Source organism: Macaca nemestrina, chromosome 9 (genome assembly GCF_043159975.1).
Source record: "Macaca nemestrina isolate mMacNem1 chromosome 9, mMacNem.hap1, whole genome shotgun sequence".
Classification (NCBI taxonomy): domain Eukaryota; kingdom Metazoa; phylum Chordata; class Mammalia; order Primates; family Cercopithecidae; genus Macaca; species Macaca nemestrina.
In genome coordinates this window covers 33,769,198-33,790,599 of record NC_092133.1, presented here as the reverse complement: position 1 = coordinate 33,790,599, position 21,402 = coordinate 33,769,198, and the positions used below count along the sequence as shown (strand labels likewise).

The window sequence follows — 21,402 nt, the reverse complement described above, 5'->3', positions numbered from 1 at the left end:
TAATGAGAATTTTATCAAATGCTTTTCCTGCATCCAATGAGATGACCATTTTTCCCCTTTATTCTGATGTCATAAATTTCAACGTTAAATCAACCTTGCATTCCTGGGATAAATTCTACTTGCTTATGATGTATTATCCTCTTTACAGACTTCAATTTTCAGTTTGGTACTTTTTTGTTACAGATTCTTACACCTATGCTCTCAAGGGTTATTAGTCTATAACTCTCTTTTCTTTAAATGTCCTTGTCAGAGTTGCATATAAGGGTTAAACTTGCTCTGTTCGTGCCTGGCCCACTGGGTACAGGAAAGGAAGAAGGGCTCCAATGATGCCTAAAATTAAGTTTTCCAATAGCCAGGTAGAGGGGAGCTTAGAACAGGTAAAATGAGATTTAGATAAGTAAATATCTAATATCTTTACATCGTAGTGTTATGAATTAGAATTCCTACTAGCAACACTGAAACAAGACAAAGATCACTGCATCATTTAACCACCCATAATTCACAATTTGTCTCCACTCCTCTAGCAATATCTTGATATGCCTGACAATTTTTTTTTTTTTTTTTTTTGGGGGGGACAGAGTCTTGCTCTGTGACCCAGGCTGGAGTGCAGTGGTTACGATCTCGGCTCACTGCAACCTCTGCCTCCTGGGTTCAAGTGACTCTCCTGCCTCAGTCTCCCAAATATCTGGGGTCACAGGTGCCTACCACTCCACCCGGCTAATTTTTGTATTTTTAGTAGAGATGGGGTTTTACTATGTTGGTCAGGCTCGTCTCAAACTCCTGATCTCCAGTGATTCGTCCGCCTCAGACTTCCTGAGATTACAGGCGCGAGCCACTGCACCCAGCCAACGTTTAGCCCTTTCTATACCCATATCCATTCACCTCTATATTCAAACGTTGTTCAGCTACTTCTTATCCTTATAATATATACTCTAGTTGACTGAACTGCTATTCAATAATCTTCACTCTCTTGTAGGAATTATATCTTTACAAGATGTGTAATTATATGTGTATAATAATGTATATCATTAATACTATACAAATATAGAATTACATATCCATACCCTTTACTGTGTAACTATGCAGTGCCTTCCACTACAGGCAGAGTATGTTTCCCTGTCACATTTTGGTAGGACGTGGAGATGGCATAAGCACAGGCTTTCAGCCATTATTTTATGGTTTGGCCTGTCCTCTGGTGCTCCTGTAATCTGCCATTAGAAGACATGCCCTGAAAGCCCCTGGCTCTTTAGCCTGGGCCCCAGAATGAAGACAAGAAAAAACAGACTTGAGGCCGGACGCAGTGGCTCACACCTGTAATCCCAGCACTTTGGGAGGCCGAGGCAGGTGGATCACCTGCAGTCAGGAATTCGAGACCAGCCTGGCCAACGTGGTGAAACCCCATCTCTACTAAAAATACAAAAATTAGCCGGGTGGGGTGGTGGGCACCTGTGACCCCAGATATTTGGGAGACTGAGGCAGGAGAATCACTTGAACCTGGGACATGGAGGTTGCAGTGAGCCGAGATCACACCACTGCACTCCAGCCTGGGCAACAAAAGCGAAACTCTGTCTCAAGAAAAAAAAAAAAAAGAAAAAACGGACTTGAACTCAAATGGAAGACTATAGGATTCAACCTAGTCAAGCTCAGATCAGCTAAACTGCTATGTACCCCAGTCTTCTATTAAACCCACACATAACTCTTATCATCTGAGTTAACTATTATCTTTTGGATCCATCCCTGTTTCCTGTATGTCCTACAGGGCAGGGATTCTTTTTGTCTATTTTATTCACACACACACACACACACACACACACACACACACACATATATATATATCTTTTTCCAGGTGAAGGCAAAGATATTCTAAGGAACATCATTATTCTGGTTGTTTCTCTTCATATCATTTTTTAAAAACAGGTTTATTGAGACATAATTCATATACTATACAATTCACCCACTTAAAGTGTACAATGAGTTTTTAGCATATTCAGAGTTGTATGACCGTTATCACTATCAATTTTAGAACTTCAACACCTCATAAATAATTTTTTTTTTTTTTTTTGAGATGAAGTCTCACTCTGTTGCCCAAGCTAGAGTGCAGTGGCGCGATCTTGGCTCACTGCAACCTCCGCCTCCCAGGTTCAAGTGATTCTCCTGCCTCAGCCTCCTGAGTAGCTGGGACAACAGGCACATGCCACCATGCCCGGCTGATTTTTGTATTTTTAGTAGAGACAGAGTTTCACTGTTGGCCAGGGTGGTCTCGAACTCCTGACCTCATGATCCACCCGCCTCAGCCTCCCAAAGTGCTGGGATTACAGGCGTGAGCCACCGCAGCCGGTATGAGAAATTTTATACTCACCAGCAGTCACTTCCCATTTCCCCACAACATCCCCTCTCCTCTCCAGCCCTAGGCAAACACTAATCTACTTTATATATAGATTTGCCTATTTGGGACATTTCATGTAAATGGAATCATACAATATGTGGTCTTTTGTGATTGGCTTCTTAGCACAATGTTTTCAAGGTCTTCATATCATTTTAAAATAGAAATATGATCAGCTTAAAGCATATGTAAATTAAGCTGGGAGCAGTGGCACATGCCTGTAATCTCACCACTCTGGGAGGCTGAGAGGGGCAGATGGCTTGAGCTCAGGAGTTCAAGACCAGCCTGGGCAACATAGTGAGATCCCATCTCTAAAACAAAAAATCCGAAAATTGGGCAGGTGAGGTGGCATGTGCCTATTGTCTCAGCTACTTGGGAGGCTAAAGTGGGAGGACTGCTTGAATCCAGGATGTTGAAGCTGCAGCGAGCTCAGATCACACCACTGCACTCCAGCCTGGGCGACAGAGCAATATCCTGTCTCAAAAACAAAACAAAATAAAATGTAATAGTTAAGAGCACAGACTATAGAGCCAGACTGCCGAGATCTATATGCCAGCTCCATCCCTTATTACAGCAAGTGCTTAACTTTTTATTAGAACAACTACTTAATTACTTACTTGCTTCTTCGGAGCAAGTTACTTCTCTGTGTCTTAACTTTCTTATCTGTAAAATGGGTTTAATAATAGAACCTGACTGGGTAAGGTGGCTCACGCCTATAATCCCAGCACTCTGGGAGGCTGAGGCAGGTAGATTGCTTGAGTCTACGAGTTTCAAGACCAGCCTGGGCAACATGGCGAAATCTCATCTCTACAGAAAATACAAAAATTAGCTGGGCATGGTGGCATGCAACTGCAGCCCCAGCTAGTCAGGAGGCTAAAGTAGGAGGATCACTTGAGCCCAGGAGGTCAAGGCTGCAGTGAGTGGTGACTGCACCCTCTAATCTGGGCTACACAGCAAGATCCTGATTCAACATAAAAATAAAAATAAAGACTCAACATAAAAATAAAACCTGCTCATAGGGTTGTAATGAAATTAATATATCTAAAGCACGAAAAATAGTACCTCACAAATAGTAAGCATTACACAAGTGTCAGCTATTATCATTATCTGCATTAAAGAGAGGGGAATTGTGGATAGACACTCCCAAAACCTTTTTCATAGCATGGGGATGTATTTTGGTATTTAATATGTTCGAAAATGAATGTCTCAGGAATGGAAAATGAGCACTGACTGCTACTAGGTATGAGGTTTCTTTTGGGGGTAATGAAAATGCTCTGGAATTAGTGGTGAATGGGTGTACAACTTTGTGGATATACTAAAAACCACTAAATTATATACTTTAAAAAGGTGAATTTTATGGTATGTGAATTGTATCTCGATTTTTAAAAGTAAGTGTCTCTCCTCTTTCTGAAATCTCTATACTTCACACAAAATAGTGAAGGCAGGCCAGGCTTGTTGGCTCATGTCTGTAATCCCAGCATTTTAGGAGGCCAAGGGGGTTGGATCACTTGAGGCCAGGAGTTCAAGACCAGTCTGGGCAACATAGTGAGACTGTCTCTACAAAAATTTATAGAAAATTAGCTGGGCGTGGTGGTGTGCACCTGTAGTAATAGCTACTTGGGAGGCTGAGGTGGGAAGGATCGCTTAAGACTGAGAGATTTGAGGCTGCAGTGAGCTATGATCGTGCCACTGCATTCCAGCCTGGGCAACACAGCAAGACCCTGTCTTTAAAAAAAAAAAAACTGTGAAGGTAGAAAAAAAAAATAGAGAAGGCATACATGAATACTCTGCCTGGAAAAAAGCTAGAAATTTAAATAGCTTCCCTATTCTGCCACTCACACCCACCTCCCCTCCCCTACAAAGTTTTTCCTGCACTTCATGTTTTAATAGATATTTTAAACATGTGTTTTATGCCTGTTATAGGATGGGCATGAAGGGTAGGTAACAAACACAGTGTTTGATTAAGTGAACTTTCACTGGGCGGGTGATGCCACAAAAAAGAGCAAATTTAAAAACAGAAGTCATATTTGCTACTACATTGTATTAAGTAATAACTACATAACAGTTAAGAGCCCAGACTCCAGTCAGAGAGAATTTAGTTTCAATTTCTGGCTCTGCCATTTATCAAGCTATGTGACCTTGGGCAAGTTACTTAAACCCCTCTGAACTTTAGTTTCCTCATCTGTAATGGAAGGTAACAACCGTAATTTATTTCATAGGGTGTATAAGGATTAAATTTGATAATGTAGGTAAAACATTTAATACATTTCCTGGCAAATGGTACATACAATACTCAGTAAATGTCAGCAATGAGAACAGTGATGACAACAGCAGGTGATGACAATGATGACCATGATGACCATCATCACCCAGGCGGAGGGGAACATAAATAATAGGGATGAGGCAGCAGGCTCCGGGCAGGGCCAGCTTCTCAAAACTGCTGCTGTCTTCTTGAGAGGAAGGGGGAGTAATGTGACTCTGTGGTTACTGGTCACGAGGACAATGCAATTGACGTGCCCCTCTACTCTAAGCTCTAAATGAGCTGTGTCTTCACAGCAGACCCACAAGGATTTGGCAGAAGTGTATAAATGAAATCCCTGCATATGGGTCCAAGAAAGCTTTTGCCAAATGCCTTCCAGAAACAGAAGAGGGATATGAAATCAATTTACTGACTCTTCTAAAACATATCCTGTACTTCTAGGAAAAACATTGGCATTACTGTTAAATCCTTTAAACACATCAAACTATGATTCTCACCATCTTTTCTATGGGGCTCCTGCAATCCCTTCCTAAATGGCTGCCTACCAGTCTTATCTGCCTTTGTCCTATTTTCCACACCCAACTAGGATTATCTTCTTAAAACTGGTTTTGTTTGTTTGTTTAAAGAGACAGAGTCTTGCTGTGTTGCCCAGGCTGGACTCAAACTCCTCCTCAAGTGATCCTCCAGCCTCAGCCTCCCAAGTAGCTGGGCATGCGCCAATGTGCCCAGCCTGAAAACAAATTTTTTTTTTTTTTGAGACAAGTCTCACTCTGTTGCCCAGACTGGAGTGCAGTGGTGCAATGACAGCTCACTGCAGCCTTGACCTCCCAGTCTTAAGCAATCCTCCCATCTCAGCCTCCCGAGTAGCTGGGACAATAGACGTGTACCACCACGCTCAGTTAATTTTTTTTTTTTTTTTTTTTTGAGACGGAGTCTCGCTGTGTCTCCCAGGCTGGAGTGCAGTGGCGTGATCTCGGCTCACTGCAAGCTCCGCCTCCCGGGTTCACGCCATTCTCCCGCCTCAGCCTCCCAAGTAGCTGAGACTACAGGCGCCCGCCACCACGCCCGGCTAGTTTTTTTTTGTATTTTTAGTAGAGACGGGGTTTCACCATGTTAGCCAGGATAGTCTCGATCTCCTGACCTCGTGATCCACCCGCCTCGGCCTCCCAAAGTGCTGGGATTACAGGCTTGAGCCACCGCGCCCGGCCTAATTTTTGTATTTTTTGTAGAGATGGATTTCCCTGTGTTGCCCTGGCTGGTCTCTTCCTGGGCTCAAGCCATCCATCCACCATAGCCTCCTGAAGTGCTGAGATTACAGGCATGATCACGGCACCTGGCCAAAACCGAAATCTTATCCATCTTTACTGCTTGAAGTTCCTCTAAGGCTCCCCATCCATCACTTGTAGGAAGTGTCTAAAACTTGTGTGCAGATCATACAAAGCTTGTCATGAGCTAGTCCCTGCACACAAGTTTGACCTCATTTCTTGACACCCTCTACCTACCATATACACTAAGCTCTAGCCTCACCAAAATACTGGCAGGGGAATCTAGGAAAAAGACATCCAATTTTGTTTAAGTCATGACCAAAGAGGCTTGTTGGGGGCATTTCATGGGGTGAGCTTCAAAGTGCTGGTGGGCCTGAGCGGTTGCAGATATTTGACTTGGAGCACCTGTGTCTTATGATGGACGGAAATAAAAGTGAACACACAGAGAGACAGACTATTCTATAAGAATGTGAAAAACTTAATCTGGAAGAGCAACTATATAAACACTGTCTGACTGCCTTTGTGTTTTGGGGCCAGTGACTGTTGCAACAATAATAAGCACGTCTGTCTTCAAGAAGGGACAGTGGAGTCACCCAGGTGCTGCCACATGTCAGGCACAGTGGGCATTGATCTACAATGGGCAGTTCTCTGCAAGGCCACGTGGACACATTACAGTACAATTACATTTACAGACTGCTTTTCAAATACTTATCTCCTGTATGTACTATTGCTACCTGTGAACACTTGTGAACATGAAGTGCTATTTTTACTGTCAGCTGATCACTGCAGGGAAAACAATCAGTAAACTAGCAAATCACCTCTGATTAACACTTACTGTGAATAATAATTATATTTTAATTTTTAAACATTTGGAATCATAAGAAGAGAATATTCACCAAGCCTGAATCCCACCTATGGTATACAAGAATAAAGTTTGAACATACTGGTAAAATTCAACCCAAATCCTATGTTAAAAGCATGTCGCCAGGCACAGTGGCTCACGCCTGTAATCCCAGAACTTTGGGAGGCCGAGGCAGGTGGATCACCTGAGGTCAGAAGTTTGAGACCAGCCTGGCCAAAATGGTGAAACCCTGTCTCTACCAAAAATAAAAAATTGGCCAGGCATGGAGGCAGCCACCTGTAATCCCAGCTACTCAGGAGGCTGAGACATGAGGATCACTTGAAACCGGGAGGCTGAGGTTGCAGTGAGCCGAAATTGCACCACTGCAATCCAGCCTGGGTAACAAAGTGAGACTCGAACTAAATTTATTAAAAAAATTCAACCCAAAAGATTTTCACAATTTACTGTTTTTAATGTCTTTAATCAAAGCAAAATCCTTACTTAAAATAACCAGCTAGTAAAATACTAATAAAAGTATTAAGTAGGATTATAATAAATTTATTGAATGTCTTTTTCTAGTTTGGATTTTTAGTCTTGACTTATTAACCATTTGACTTTAAATGAAAATAGTGACATTGAGATACTTTATTCTTATACCCTTCAAATCACTAAATAAATCCAAACACAGCTGCATACTTCAACAATTTTCATTCTTTTCACTTTAATACTGCCTCACTACCCCGCAGAACTATCACAGCTGACTAGTAGGTCAAGGCAGCAAAACTAAAAGAAAAATACAACAAAACTGGATTTCTTCGTGTCCACAGCAGTCCAGATATTGTAATTATTGAAAAACATCTAGACACTGGTAGCAAAAAGAACAAGTAATTAAAACTATGGGCTTGCAAAACATATGGATGAACGTTATGTTCCACAGCCCATATAGCTGCTCAAAAATACGGGACTCTAACAGGCACTAACAAAGTCTGGTTTTAATGTAAACTCATCCTCCTCCTCTTCCCTGACCCTCTAGGGATTCTCAGATGTTTCCTGATAAGCAGATCTAAACTGTAAGACAATAATATCCCAAGGAGTTTCTGGCACTGAGCCCCAGAAATCCTTAAAGCAACAAGCACTGTCTAAAAGAAGAAAACCAGGGTGCTTATTCTCTTAACGATTTTCTCCCCTAACTCTAGGGAACATGAAAATGCCTTTCCACATAGCAGTTGTAAAATTCCTTCTGAAGCAGAATGTTTTCTACTAGAGATGGCCTGCTGTTGATAATGTCATTCCCTGACACCTGGAACATTTTGAAAGACTCCTCAGAAATGACCTTGAGGCCAGACCAAACTACGAGGTCCAGTGAATCCCTTCTATTTATGGAGGCCTGAATAACTTGGAACCTCCTGCAGTGACCAACAGATTAAAGGGTAAGTTAACTCACTACAGAGACAACAGCAAAGTTATATCAGAGACCCTGAAAAAGTCCAGAATGTGGGAAATTCTAGAGAATATACAATCAGTTTCTTCAACAAATAAATTGCAAGCAAAAAATTTAAATTTAAAAAAGGAGGCCAGATGCAGTGGTTCACGCCTGTAATCCCAGCACTTTGGAAGGCTGAGGCAGGCGGATCACTTGAGCTCAGGAGTTCGAGACTAGTGTGGGCAACATGGCAAAACCATGTCTCTATTCTGGGCATGGTGGCTCACACCTATAATTCAAGCTACTTGGGAGGGTGGGGCACAAGAATCGCTTGAATCCAGGAGGCAAAGGCTGCAGTGAGCTGAGATCATGCCACTGCACTCTAGCCTGGGCAACAAAGTGAGACTCCATCTCAAAAAAAAAAAAAGCAGACGTGGTGGCTCACACTTGTAATCCCAGCACTTTGGGAGGCCAAGGTGGGTGAATCACGAGGTCAGGAGATCGAGACCATCCTGGCTAACACAGTGAAACCCCATCTCTACTAAAAATACAAAAAATTAGCCGGGTGTGGTGGCACGTGCCTGTATTCCCAGCTACTCGGGAGGCTGAGGTAGGAGCATCGTTTGAACCCGGGAGGCAGAGGTTGCAATGAGCCATGATCGTGCCACGGCACTCCAGCCTGGCGACGAGCAAGACTCCATTTCAAAAAAAAAAAAGGAAAAGCATAAATCAAAAGCCATTTAAGAAACACATTAACGGCTGGGTGCAGTGGCTCACGCCTGTAATCCCAACATTTTGGGAGGCCGAGGTGGCGGATTGCCCGAACTCAGGAGTTCAAAACCACCCTGGGCAACATGGTGAAACCCCATCTCTACTACACTACAAAAATTAGCTGGGTAAAGTGGCACACGCCTGTAATGCCAGCTACTCAGGAGGCTGATGTGGGAGAATCGCTTGAGCCCGGGAGGCGAAGGTTGCAGTAAGCCAAGATCACACCACTGCACTCCAGCTTGGATGAGAGTGAGACTCTGTCTCAAAACGTCTCAAAAAAAAAAAAACAAAGAAACACATTAACTAAATACATGTACTTTTCTTGAACCCTGATTCAAACAAATAAATTGTTTAAGGAAAAATGAGGTAAGTGGGAAATTGTGAACATTGACTAGACTCTTGATTACATTAAGGAATTACTGCTGTTTTAGGGGGTGACAATAATGGTATTGTTGTCATATGTAAATAAAAGGGAATCCTTTTTTTTCTTTAAGTCATTAGAACCAAAAGATCTATAAAACGGCAAAGGGAGATGGAATATAGAAACCAAGTCAGCTTTCTAGATTTTAAATTGAGTGTTGAATACATGGACATCAGATGTATTATTCTTTATTCATTTTTGTACATTTTAAATACTATTTTATTATGAAAAGGATTGAAAAATCAAAGAATGCTACCTGGATGATTTCAAAGCTTTCTCCTTTCTGAGGTGCCATGTGGTTTCTGTCTGCAGCTGTCAGTGCAGAATCCAGGGAGGGGCTCCCTGAGCAGTTCCAGCTCCAGACAGAATCCTCCCTTCCCTCCACAGCTAACCGAGTGCTGGTGAGTTAGTCTCGCATACCCTGAAAAAGGACAATCTCATTAACTGCTGGACTGTACAAGTCACTCACTGTCTTCAGGCACTCGTTTACCTGGAGCCCACTATGGCAAGATGGTTAAGATCACGGGCTTTGGAGGTAAACAGACATGAGTTTGAATTCTAATTCTATCACTTAACAGTGGTATAACTTTAGGGCAAGTTTCTTATAATCCGTACCTTAGTTTCTCCAACTATAAAATGAAGATTCTAACAGTACCTTCCTCATAAAATCATTTTATGATTAAATGACAATGCATTTAGTATGGTAGCTAGCTAAAATATGAGCTGCTGTTTTTACATTATTGTTGTTGTTACACACGGTAGTCCCCACCTTATCCATGGTTTCACTTTCCACAGTTTCAGTTACCTACGGTCAACTGCGGTCTGAAAATAGGTGAGTACAGTACTAAGACATTTTGATAGCAAAAGAGCCCACTTTCACATAGCTTTTATTACAATAGAGAGTTATAAGTATTCCATTTTGTTATTATTGTTGTTAATCTCTTACTGCGCCTAATTTATAAATTAAACTTGATCGCAGGCATGTATGCATAGGAAAATACATAGTATATATACGGTTGGTGCTATCCACAGTTTCAGGCATTTACTGGAGGTCTTGGAATGTATCCCCTGCGCATAAGCAGGGACTACTTTATATAAGTGGATTTGGGCCAGACTTGAGGGCTAGGCAGGCAGCAGAGTTTAAAATTTACTGGGGGAGGTGGTAGGCACTGGTAAGTGTCAGGCAGTAGATAATAAACGAAAGTGGTATTTCAGGAATATGAGCCAAGCAATGGCCTCTACAGGATAGACTGGGTGTGTGACACTGGCCTCAAGGACACCATTATGTTGTATTTGTGGCAGCTTTTTTTTTTTTAAAGCATTTTATATAGTGCTATTAATATAATTTGAAGCCTTGCTTTGGAAAACAGTGATCAGGTATGCAAGACATAACTGTTCATCATGACAATTCTGAACCAGATTAGAATACTTACTGTTCCGAATACTTATTGTTCAGAAATGACAGAAAAGCTAGTTTCCACACTGCACGGGAGGGGAGGAAAGAACCAACTAGAAAGCAGGAGGACCTGGGGTGTGACGCTGGGGAGGTAAGCATAACTCGGCACATCCATTGCAACATTTTCTGCTGATGAGGCTTGCTCATTTATCCTAAGAGAATCACCTCATGAAAACAATGCAGAATGCACGCTGGGCCCAGACCCACGGCTAGAATGTCAGCGCTGATTATTTTCTCCCAGTCCACGTGTTTGTCAGCAACACAAACATTCACATGCTACTTTCGGGAAAATGCAGCCTCCGCAGGAGGGGCTAGAACAGATGCAGAGAGCTAATTTCTGTGTGTCTGGGTGGACGGTTTCACTTGCAATGTCAAAGACAAAAATGGGGATTCTGCTAGCCTGCTGAACCTATGCATTGAAAGGAAGCTAAGAGAGCCTTCTTCTCTCACTCCTCTCCCCTTAGATGGCCCTTCTCTGGATCACAGCGTGGCTTCTTTACAGGTTGATTCATCTTATAGATTCATCTGTCGAGGGCACATCAGGTACCAGGCACTGTTCGAGGTGGGCTTGGGTTATGAACAGAGAACAAAACAAAGATTCCTGCCCTTGAAGAATTTTCTCCTTGAGGAATTGGGATGGCAGACCATCGTGTTTTAGAAAGTGACACCTGTTATGTCAAAAAAAAAACAAAAACAAAAAAACAGAGCAAGGTACAGGAATGGAGAATTTCAGTTTCAACACCAAAGGACATTGGGGAAAAAAAAAAAAAGGGCTGGGCACAGTGGCTCACGCCTGTAATCCCAGCACTTTGGAAGGCCGAGACAGGCAGATAACGAGGTAGGAGTTTGAGACCAGCCTGGCCAACCTGGTGAAACCCCACCTCTACTAAAAATACAAAAATTAGCCAGGTGTGGTGATGCATGCCTGTAATCCCAGCTACTCGGGAGGCTGAGGCAGTAGAACTGCTTGAACCCAGGAGGCGGAGGTTGCAGTGAGCCAAGACGACACCACTGCACTCCAGCCTGGGAAACAGAGCAAGACTCTGTCTCAAAAAAAAAAAAAAAAAAAAAGGATGGAGAGTGACAAAGGAAGGCAGGTAGACACTGAATCTCCTCACCATAGGGATGTTCACCTATGAATTCTGTCACTTCCACACTGGCAAAAAGTGATTAGGGAAACACAACAATTGTGATGGGGTTTTGTTGTCTCTTCTCTTTTTTTTTTTTTTTTTTTTTTGAGACAGGGTCTCACTCTGTCGCCCAGGCTGGAGTGCAGTGTTGCAAGCACAACTCACTGCAACCTTCACCTGCCGGGCTCAAGCAATTCTCCCACCTCAGCATCCCGAGTCGCTAGGACTACAGGCACATGCCATCATGCCCAGCTAGTTTTTGTATTTTTTGGTAGAGATGGGGTTTCGCCATGTTGTCTAGGCTGGTCTCAAACTCCCGAGCTCAAGTGATCTGCCTGCCTTGGCCTCCCAAAATGCCAGGATTACAGGTGTAAGCCACCGCACCCGGCCCGTGCTAGGTTTTATTTCAAAGTCAAAAGAAAACAAATGACCATTTTCTCCATTCTATTTATTTTCTGAAAGATGAAAGCAAGTGTGATCTAGACAAGGAAGGTGACAACTTGGGGGACTGAACTGAAGCAATGAGACCTCAAAAGTACTACTTCTCCCCTCCACACCCTTAAGCTAGTTTTTGGTCTGCTGGACTTAGGGCTAGGATTGCTCCAAGTTCTGACAATGACTCTGGGCTGTTCATGCCCGGAGGCTCCCTCAGGCATAACCTGTTTCAAGAGAGGAGCAAGCTATCACCCCACTGCTACAAGTTAATTATAAGTTTTCTATTGATTTTTCCCCCAGAGGGTCAATCAAAGCAAAATGAACATGAGTTAATCATCTAGCCCTGAAAAAGGAGGGGTGATACAAAATTACATGGTGCAATTTTAAGTGCCCTCTCCTCCTCCACTCCCAAAAAAAAAAAACCAGAGACAGAGAAATAACCAACATTTAACAGGGGTTGGTGCTAAAAGGCAGGATGATAGATTTGCTTTTCTATATTTTACAAATGTTCTATGATAAAGAGGTATAAGTTCTACAATTAGGAAAAAATGGCTAGTCTAAAAAGAAAGAAAAAGAAAGAGAGAGAAGAACTGGCCACGAGATTTCACTGCCCAACATCCTAGCAGTTAGTGCTGCTGAACAGCTATCTATGGCTCTACTGAGGAGCCATCTCAATATTTCTTGAGATATAATTTAGTAAGATTTATACCTGGAGTAAAGACTGATCCTCAGAGTAAGGAAACTATAATTTTACATATCTTGTATTTACAATCATGCTGACAACAAAAGTTATCATCCTGAGTATAGCTCTTTCTCTCATTCTTCACATCAGCTATTTAAATTCTGACTCTTAATGCCAGGAGGAAAAACGCTGACCTAATGGTGAAATAAACTTGTACTGGAATCTTGGGATGCTTTCCATAAATTATATAAGTAGTGTTCATAAATATCTTCTGCTTGAAACAAAGTCAGCATAGGGTTAGGATTTTGGTATACAACCTTCCTGATGCCATCTTAGTTGCTCAAGGAAGATCCTGAAAAAGTACTTGGTAAGGCTTAATACCTATTTATGATGAAAACTCTCAGTAAACTAGGATTGAGGGTAATACCTTAAAACTTGATAAAGGTTATATACAAAACCTAAAACAAACATTATATGAAATAGAAAATCTTCAGACTCATTCTTTTTAAGACTGAGAATAAGACAAAGATGCCCATTAGTGTAGCAGCTGTTTTGACACAGTTCTGGAAGTTGTGGCCAATGCTGTAAGGAAAGAAAAACAAATAAGAAGTATAAGAACGGGAAAGGGCCGGGCGCGGTGGCTCAAGCCTGTAATCCCAGCACTTTGGGAGGCCGAGACGGGCGGATCACGAGGTCAGGAGATCGAAACCATCCTGGCTAACACGGTGAAACCCCGTCTCTATTAAGAAATACAAAAAACTAGCCGGGCGAGGTGGCGGGCGCCTGTAGTCCCAGCTACTCGGGAGGCTGAGGCCGGAGAATGGCGTGAACCCGGGAGGCGGAGCTTGCAGTGAGCTGAGATCCGGCCACTGCACTCCAGCCTGGGCGACAGAGCGAGACTCCGTCTCAAAAAAAAAAAAAAAAAAAAAAGACAGTGAAGTAGGGTTGTTAGATACAACATCAGCTTAACATAATCAATACGATTTTTCTTAAATTACCAATAACTAACTGGAAGCAATTCTCCTGCCTCAGGCTCCTGAGTAGCTGTGATTACAGGTGTGTGCCACCACACCAGCTAATTTTTTATATTTTTGGTAGAGATGGGGTTTCACCATGTTGGCCAGGCTGGTCTTGAACTCCTAACCTCAAGTGAGCTGCCTGCCTTGGCCTCCCAAAGTGCTGGGATTACAGGCATGAGCCACCATGCCCAGCCCCTTATAGACCTTTATGAAGAAAACTTTAAAGCTCTAATAAAGAACTTAAAAATGAACTGATGAAGCATGTATTTAGAGATTAAAGGGACATGATGTCTACAATTAAAAGGGTCAGGGGAAAAAGCATACAAAGAAAACATACTCTCAGGACTCTTCTGTTAGTTTTAAACTATTTCCAAAATTATAAAAATGTCAAGAAAAATGAGCTGAATAAATGGAAAGACACATTATATGCTCTTGGATGGAATGAGTTACTATTTCAGTGGCTCACACTTGTAATCCCAGCGCACTTTGAGGTGGGAAGACCATTTGAGGCCAGGAGTTAAAGACCAGCCAGGGCAACAGAGTGAGACCTCATCTCTATTAAAACAACAACTACAACAACAAAAAACTTAGAAAAATATTTAGCTGGGTGTGGAGGCTACCATGAGCTATGATCACACCACTGTACTCCAGCCTGGGCAACAGAGAGAGACCCTGTCTTAAAAAAAAAAAAAAAAAGGGCCGGGCGCGGTGGCTCACGCCTGTAATCCCAGCACTTTGGGAGGCCGAGGCGGGCGGATCACAAGGTCAGGAGATCGAGACCACGGTGAAACCCCGTCTCTACTAAAAATACAAAAAATTAGCCGGGCGCGGTTGTGGGCGCCTGTAGTCCCAGCTACTCGGGAGGCTGAGGCAGGAGAATGGCGTGAACCCAGGAGGCGGAGCTTGCAGTGAGCCGAGATCGCGCCACTGCACTCCAGCCTGGGCGACAGAGCGAGACTCCGTCTCAAAAAAAAAAAAAAAAAAAAAAAAAAAAGCAACATGGCACACAAAAACAGAAATAAAAATAAATAAAATTAAATTAAAAAAAGATGCCAACTCTCCTCGAATAATTTATAAACTCAATAAACTCCAATAAAAATTCCTCAAAAATATAATTTTTTGGCCAGGCACAGTGGCTCGTGCCTGTAATCCAAGCACTTTGGGAGGCCAAGGCAGGAGGATTGCTGGAGCCCGGGAGTTCAAGACTAGGCTGGGCAACATAGGGAGACCCTATCTCTAAAAAAATTACCAAAAAAAAAAAAAAAAAAAAAAAATTAGCCAGGGATGGTAGCACATGCCTGTGGTCTCGGCTACTCGGAAGGCTGGGATGGGAGGATCACCTGAGCTGGAAGATTGAGGCTGCACTGAGCCATGACGGTGCCACTGCACTCCAGCCTGGGTAACAGAGTGACCCAAGGTCTCAAAAGAAAAAATATATATATATAAATATGTATGTATATATGTATGTATGTATATATGATGTTTGGGTAGCCTTGTAAACTTATTCCAAATTTTATATGGAAAAAATAAATTTTGGTCCAGGAAGAGCTAAATAAACTTTACGATGGATGGTTTGCTGTGCCAGTCATTAGGACACACCACAAAGTCACTGTAATAAAATCAGAGCAATAAAAAAAATGAAGTAAGAACTGACAGACTAATGCAACAAAATAAAGGCTTAGGGCCAGACAAGTGTATCCATGGGAACCATAAATGAGAAAGAGATATAATTTCATAGAGGAAAGCATGTATTTTGTTGATATGTTATTAGAAAAACTGGGTCATTAAATGGAGAAAAATAGGGCTGGATTCCTATCTAACACATGAAAATGTGGGCCCTAGAGAGATTAAAGACATAGATATGACCTAGGGTTCAGGAAGAGTTCCTTAAACAAAACTCTAAAACCATAAACCACAAGTCAAAGAATTTATCTATCTGATCACATCAAAATTAAAAATACTTCTTGATCAAAGGATGGCAAAGACCAAATGAGAACCAAATGAGAAGATTTGATCACCAAATGACAAGATGCCCAAATGAGAAGACATCTGCAAAGTCTAAACATAACAGGGAATACCTATATTATAAAATCACTTCTGCAAGTCAACAGCAACAAAATAGATATCAACTCCAACAGAAAATGCCAAAGACATGAATAAGCGATTTACAGAGGAAGCTATCTGTATAAGAGATACTCAAAATCACTAGTCATCAAAGAAATAGAAAACAAGATATCACTTTGTGCTTACAAGACTGAAAAACATGGAGAGCTGGAAAGAGGTGACTGCTGGTGGGACATGAGGACACAGGAGTCCTCAAATATTAATACTTCCAGAGGCACAGAGACTGGGGCAGCCACTGTGGAGAGGCATCTGGCACTATTTAATCAAATTCAGTCCCTGCAAGCCTATAATCCAGCAATTCCACAGAAATATTACATAACTTTGTAAGTGGATATGTAGGAAGATATTCACTGCAGCAATATTTATGGTGTTAGGGAGTAGGAACAACTTGAGTATCCATTCACGACACAGAGACCAGATAAAGAAAAACCAATGGATGCACACAGCACGGGGTATAACACAGCATTCCAAAGCAGAGAATTAGACACGTAACAATATGGATAGATCTTAAAAACACTACTTAGAGGCCTGGCATGGTGGTTCACACCTGTAATCCCAGTACTTTGGGAGGCCAAGGCAGGTGGATCACCTGAGGTCAGGAGTTCGAGACCAGCCTGGCCAACGTGGTGAAACCCTATCTCTACTAAAATACAAAAAAATTAGCTGGGCATGGTGGCACATGACTGTAATCTCAACTACTCAAGAGGCTGAGGCAGGATAATGGCTTGAACCCAGGAGGTGGAGGTTGCAGTGAGCCGGTATTTCACCACTGCACTCCAGCCTGGGCAACAGAGTAAGACTCTTGTCTCAAAAGTCTCAAAAAAAAAAAGCAGAAAACACTACATAGAGGAAAATGAATTAAAGCATTATAAATCCAGATACATACACATAAAACAAACATTCCCACTTGCAAGCTCCTACGTAAACAAAAGGAAACACGTGCAATGCATTAAGAATGAACACCTGTGAGGTATGACTGGGACAAGGAATTCTAAAACAAAACCAATCTTTTAGACTCCTTGCGTGTTACAAAAGAAAAACTCGAATGGCCTACAATAAACACAGAATTGTTTCCTTCCCCAAAGTTCCCAATTTTCCAAACAACAAAAGCTACTCTGGGTGCCAGTTCTGTTGATGAGTAACAGCTTTTCATCCTTTTTCAATCAGGAAGGGAAAATTCAGGGATCAGCAAAGTACAAAAGGGATCAGCGGAGAATATTTACGAAACAGTGTTTTTGTTCTCATGACCTGACAACCTGACTGAAAAAGGCCTGATTACCTCCTGATTTGGGATGATTCAGCTATAGGCAGGTTGGTGTCAAGTTTTCAGGTCAGAAGCGATTTACTTTCAGAACCTCTTCCTACGCAATCCTCTTGCCTCCCTGTAGAAATAATACCCTGCACTACTTGAAAACTTAAAATTCTTGAGTGAGAGGGGGCCCAGTTATTTTACAGATGAGGAAACAAAGACTCAGGGAAGAATTATGGTGTGACTCACACAGCTCTAGCTTGAAAAGGTCTCCCTGATTCGGCCCTTGTCCTCCTCCTGTCTAGTCTCAACCCAGCAGCCAGAGTGATCCTTTTATAACATAAGTCATCATCTACCTCACTGTTCAAAGCTCTCTAATGGCTTCCCCCTCACTCAGTGTAAAGGCCAAAATCCTTACAATAACCTACACTCACTCCCACCCACTCTCATCTGCTGCCACCTCCCCCAACCCACATCTATAGTGACCGGCCACCATGACCTTGCCGCCCCTCACACACCAAGCATGCTCCTGTACCAGGGTTTGGAACCTGCTCATCCCACTGCCTCCGGCTCACTTCATTTCCTTCCAGTCTCCAATCACGAATTAGGCCAGGTGTGGTGGCTCAGGCCTGTAATCCCAGCACTTTGGGAGGCCAAGGTGAGTGGATCACTCGAGGCCAGGAGTTCCAGACCAGCCTGGGCAACATAGTGAAACCCCATGTCTACTAAAAATACAAACATTGGCCCGGTGTGGTGATACAAGCCTGTAGTCCCAGCTACTCAGGAGGCTGAGATGGGAGGATTGCTTGAGCCCAGGAGGTTGAGGCTACAGTGAGCTGTGATCACACCACTACACTCCAGCCTGGGTGACAGAGCAAGACTGTCTCCAAAAAAAGAGTTTTCTCAGTAGAGGCTTTATCTGACCCCTCTATATAAAAAGTAAATCCCCTACCACACATACACACACACACACAAACACACACTCTTACCCTTTCCTGACTTTAAATTTCTCCATAGCATTATGATCCTTTGACCTATTCATTCACATATTTGTCTGTCTCCACGCGATTAGAATGTGTCTGTTCCACAAGGGCTTTGTCTGTTTTGTTCAAACTGGTTCCCCCTCCCAGCACCCACAGCATACACAACCCCGGCACACACAGGTGCCCCACGGCACACACAGGTGTTCCCCCTCCCGGCACACACAGGTGCCCACCATCTCAGCACACACAGGTGCTCAGTGAGAATGTGTTCAGTGAATAAACAGGTAAGGACCAAAAGCCATGCCTTCAGACTCCTCGCGCAATGCCCTATGTGCCTGCCCTCAAGTGCTGGTTCAGTTCTTGGTGGTCACGCCCTTCAGTCAGAAGACCTAGAAATCTAAAAATGAAATAATACATTTTAGCTACTCTATTTCACCTCCCACAGCTGCCTTTCATAGCAGGGAGGATAAAGTACACAACTAAAAGTTAACACCTTGGTTTGTTTAACGGCTCTTTCATTAAAGAGCTCATTTTACTGCTGCTACTTAAGAACTTTCTGCCTTTCCAGGCAAGAAACTAATATCTCATAATTAACTCCTGACCAACAAGACTAAATTAACCAATCTTTCAAGCTTATTCAGACGTTTCCCAGAGTGGGTATAATAAGAAACGATTTCATATTAATTGAATTGGTGTTGCAAAACTTTCCAGAAGTATTCTCAATGAATTCTAAGGATGCTTTGGCAGATGATCAAGCACATTCCAGAATTTCACAGGAGATAATCTCGTAATAACACCATGTTGTAGGTAATCCATTAGCTGACTCTAGAAACAACAGAATACTAAACCTAGAAATAAGCCAAAAGCTGGGCTTGGTGGCTCACGCCTGTCATCCCAGCACTTTGGGAGGCTGAGGCAGGCGGATCACCTGAAGTCAGGAGCCAGAAAAGAGGCAGAGATTGATGGAACGTAGAGAAGGGAAATGTTTTGCCTTGGGGCTGCAAGACACATAAATAACTGGTACATATTTAAACAGACCGTTTATGAAGATTATTATCTCAACCGAAAAAATACACAATACGAACACTGTATAAAAGTCAACTTATCACATTCTCTGAGTCAGAATGTTCTTGGCCTACTGCAAAAGTTATCAGTGGCACCGCACCAACCCCATTCCCAAGCTAGACTTGAGCTACTCTCCACCCTCCACAGATCACTCCATTGGTCTCTGAATTTAAGTGAATTTAACACGTATCTGCAATTTGAAAAGTCACTTTTCACTTATTTTAGCCCAACCCTGATAAAGTGACTGAGAGAGCTGAGAATAATGAATTTGAAGATTCGCTATGCCTCATTATGCAGAATTCTAAAAAATTTCTCTTCTTAAAATATTTTTGTCACAATGAGTGACGTGTTTCAAGTTAACATGTAAAATCGGAGAACTCTGGAGACAGAGAAGACCTTAGAGATCCTTTAATTCAATATTTTAGAGAAAAATGGGTAAAGAATAAACTAACTTGCTGATCACCATGACTGTATTCATGCTGTGAAAGTAATAAACGCAACACCAACTGAGAAATGATCCCCGAATGCCGTCAGGTACTTCAGTCTAGCAAAAACCACTATAGATTAATCAGTCCTGCTCATCCCTTTAACTCAGCTATGCAAACAAGCAGAGCTAGACTCTGCTCAAACCCTAAATATTAGCGTTACCACTCGCCTGCCACATACTACAGCATCACTGGTTACGAAAGTGTTTTAATACAAGATCTTCATATTAGTGTAAAAGAATTACTATAAAACAGATCTAAAGGTCTGATGGAGATTCTACCAATATTCCAGAATAAGTGAGTGCCAAAAATATTTACCCTTCATTACAGTACAAATGAGACAGGCAGTAATAATGACATTACATTTAAAGTTGTTTTTGCACTTAAATTTTAAGTCTATACTTCTCATCTGCAACAGGCCCTGGCCTGTTTGGTAACCTCAATATTCCTTTATTCAAGGGACAGCATCACCACCCTTTGAGATACTGATGCCCGGTGGACATCTGTGCCTGCAGCAGGAACGCGGGTGTCCGCGGGTTTCTGCAAAACTCCACCATCACCAAAGCTGCATCTCCAGAGGAACAGGTCTAATCCTTGCTTCGGAACGTCCCTGTCTCCCTGACACAGAATCACTGCCTCCTGTGCCGTAAGGCTCTGAGCATCTGTAAAATAAGGCGGGTGGACTAATGCTGAATTATTTTTCCAGCTCTCAAAATTCCGCCTCATTGCCGGAGTGGCAGGGCGGTGCAGTGAAAGAGCCCTGGGCTTGACACCGCTTGAAAAGCCCACGTTCGCATCGCTCTGACCGCCCTTCCAACTCCTGGGGACTCCAGGAGTGCGAGGGGGCCCGCGGCGCCCCACTGTCCCTCGCGGGCTCCCGACCCACCGAGCGCAGCGCCGCCGCGGGGAACGGGCCGATGCAGGCCTAACCGCGCGGCGCGGCACGTCTCTCGGGGTGCGGGTCCCCTCCACCCGCGGCCCCGGACCGCAACCCCCGCTCCCCACCCGGCCCCCGTCCGGCCCCGGCTGGCCTAGCCTAGCCTCTGACCTGCTTTCGACCGCCCGACGGTCCCTCGGCGCGGCAGGCAGTTGCAGCCGCCCGTCCCCGGCCCGCTGTCACCTCCGCCCCTGGAAGCGGCGGGCGGGTCGATCCCGTGTGAGTCAGCGCGCCGCTCCGCCTCCCGCCCAGGCTTCCGCCTCTGCCGGCGCGGTCCGCGCTGCACCGGGGGCGCCAAGCTCCGCTGCACGAGCGCCCACCTCCCGGCGCCCGCCCCCGCGCTCGCGCCCCCTGGCGGCCGGCCCGGCCCTGCTCGCCTCGCGGCAGCAGAGGGACAACGCTCCCAGAACGCCACCGGGGAAACTGAGGCACGGGGGCCCGCTCCCGCCGCGGCGCGCCGACACGGCTCGTCC

At 43.6% G+C, this 21,402-nt stretch overlaps 1 protein-coding gene across 1 annotated transcript in view; it reads right to left on the bottom strand.

Moving 5' to 3' along the window:
* The window catches only part of DNMB (dynamin binding protein), a 122,518-nt gene extending 101,340 nt beyond the window's left edge, over positions 1-21,178 (bottom strand). The window contains exon 1 of the mRNA XM_011735677.2: positions 21,041-21,178. The gene's annotated coding sequence lies outside the window, so the exon portion shown is untranslated. The remainder of the gene's footprint in view (positions 1-21,040) is intronic.
* Between the last annotated feature and the right edge of the window lie 224 nt (positions 21,179-21,402).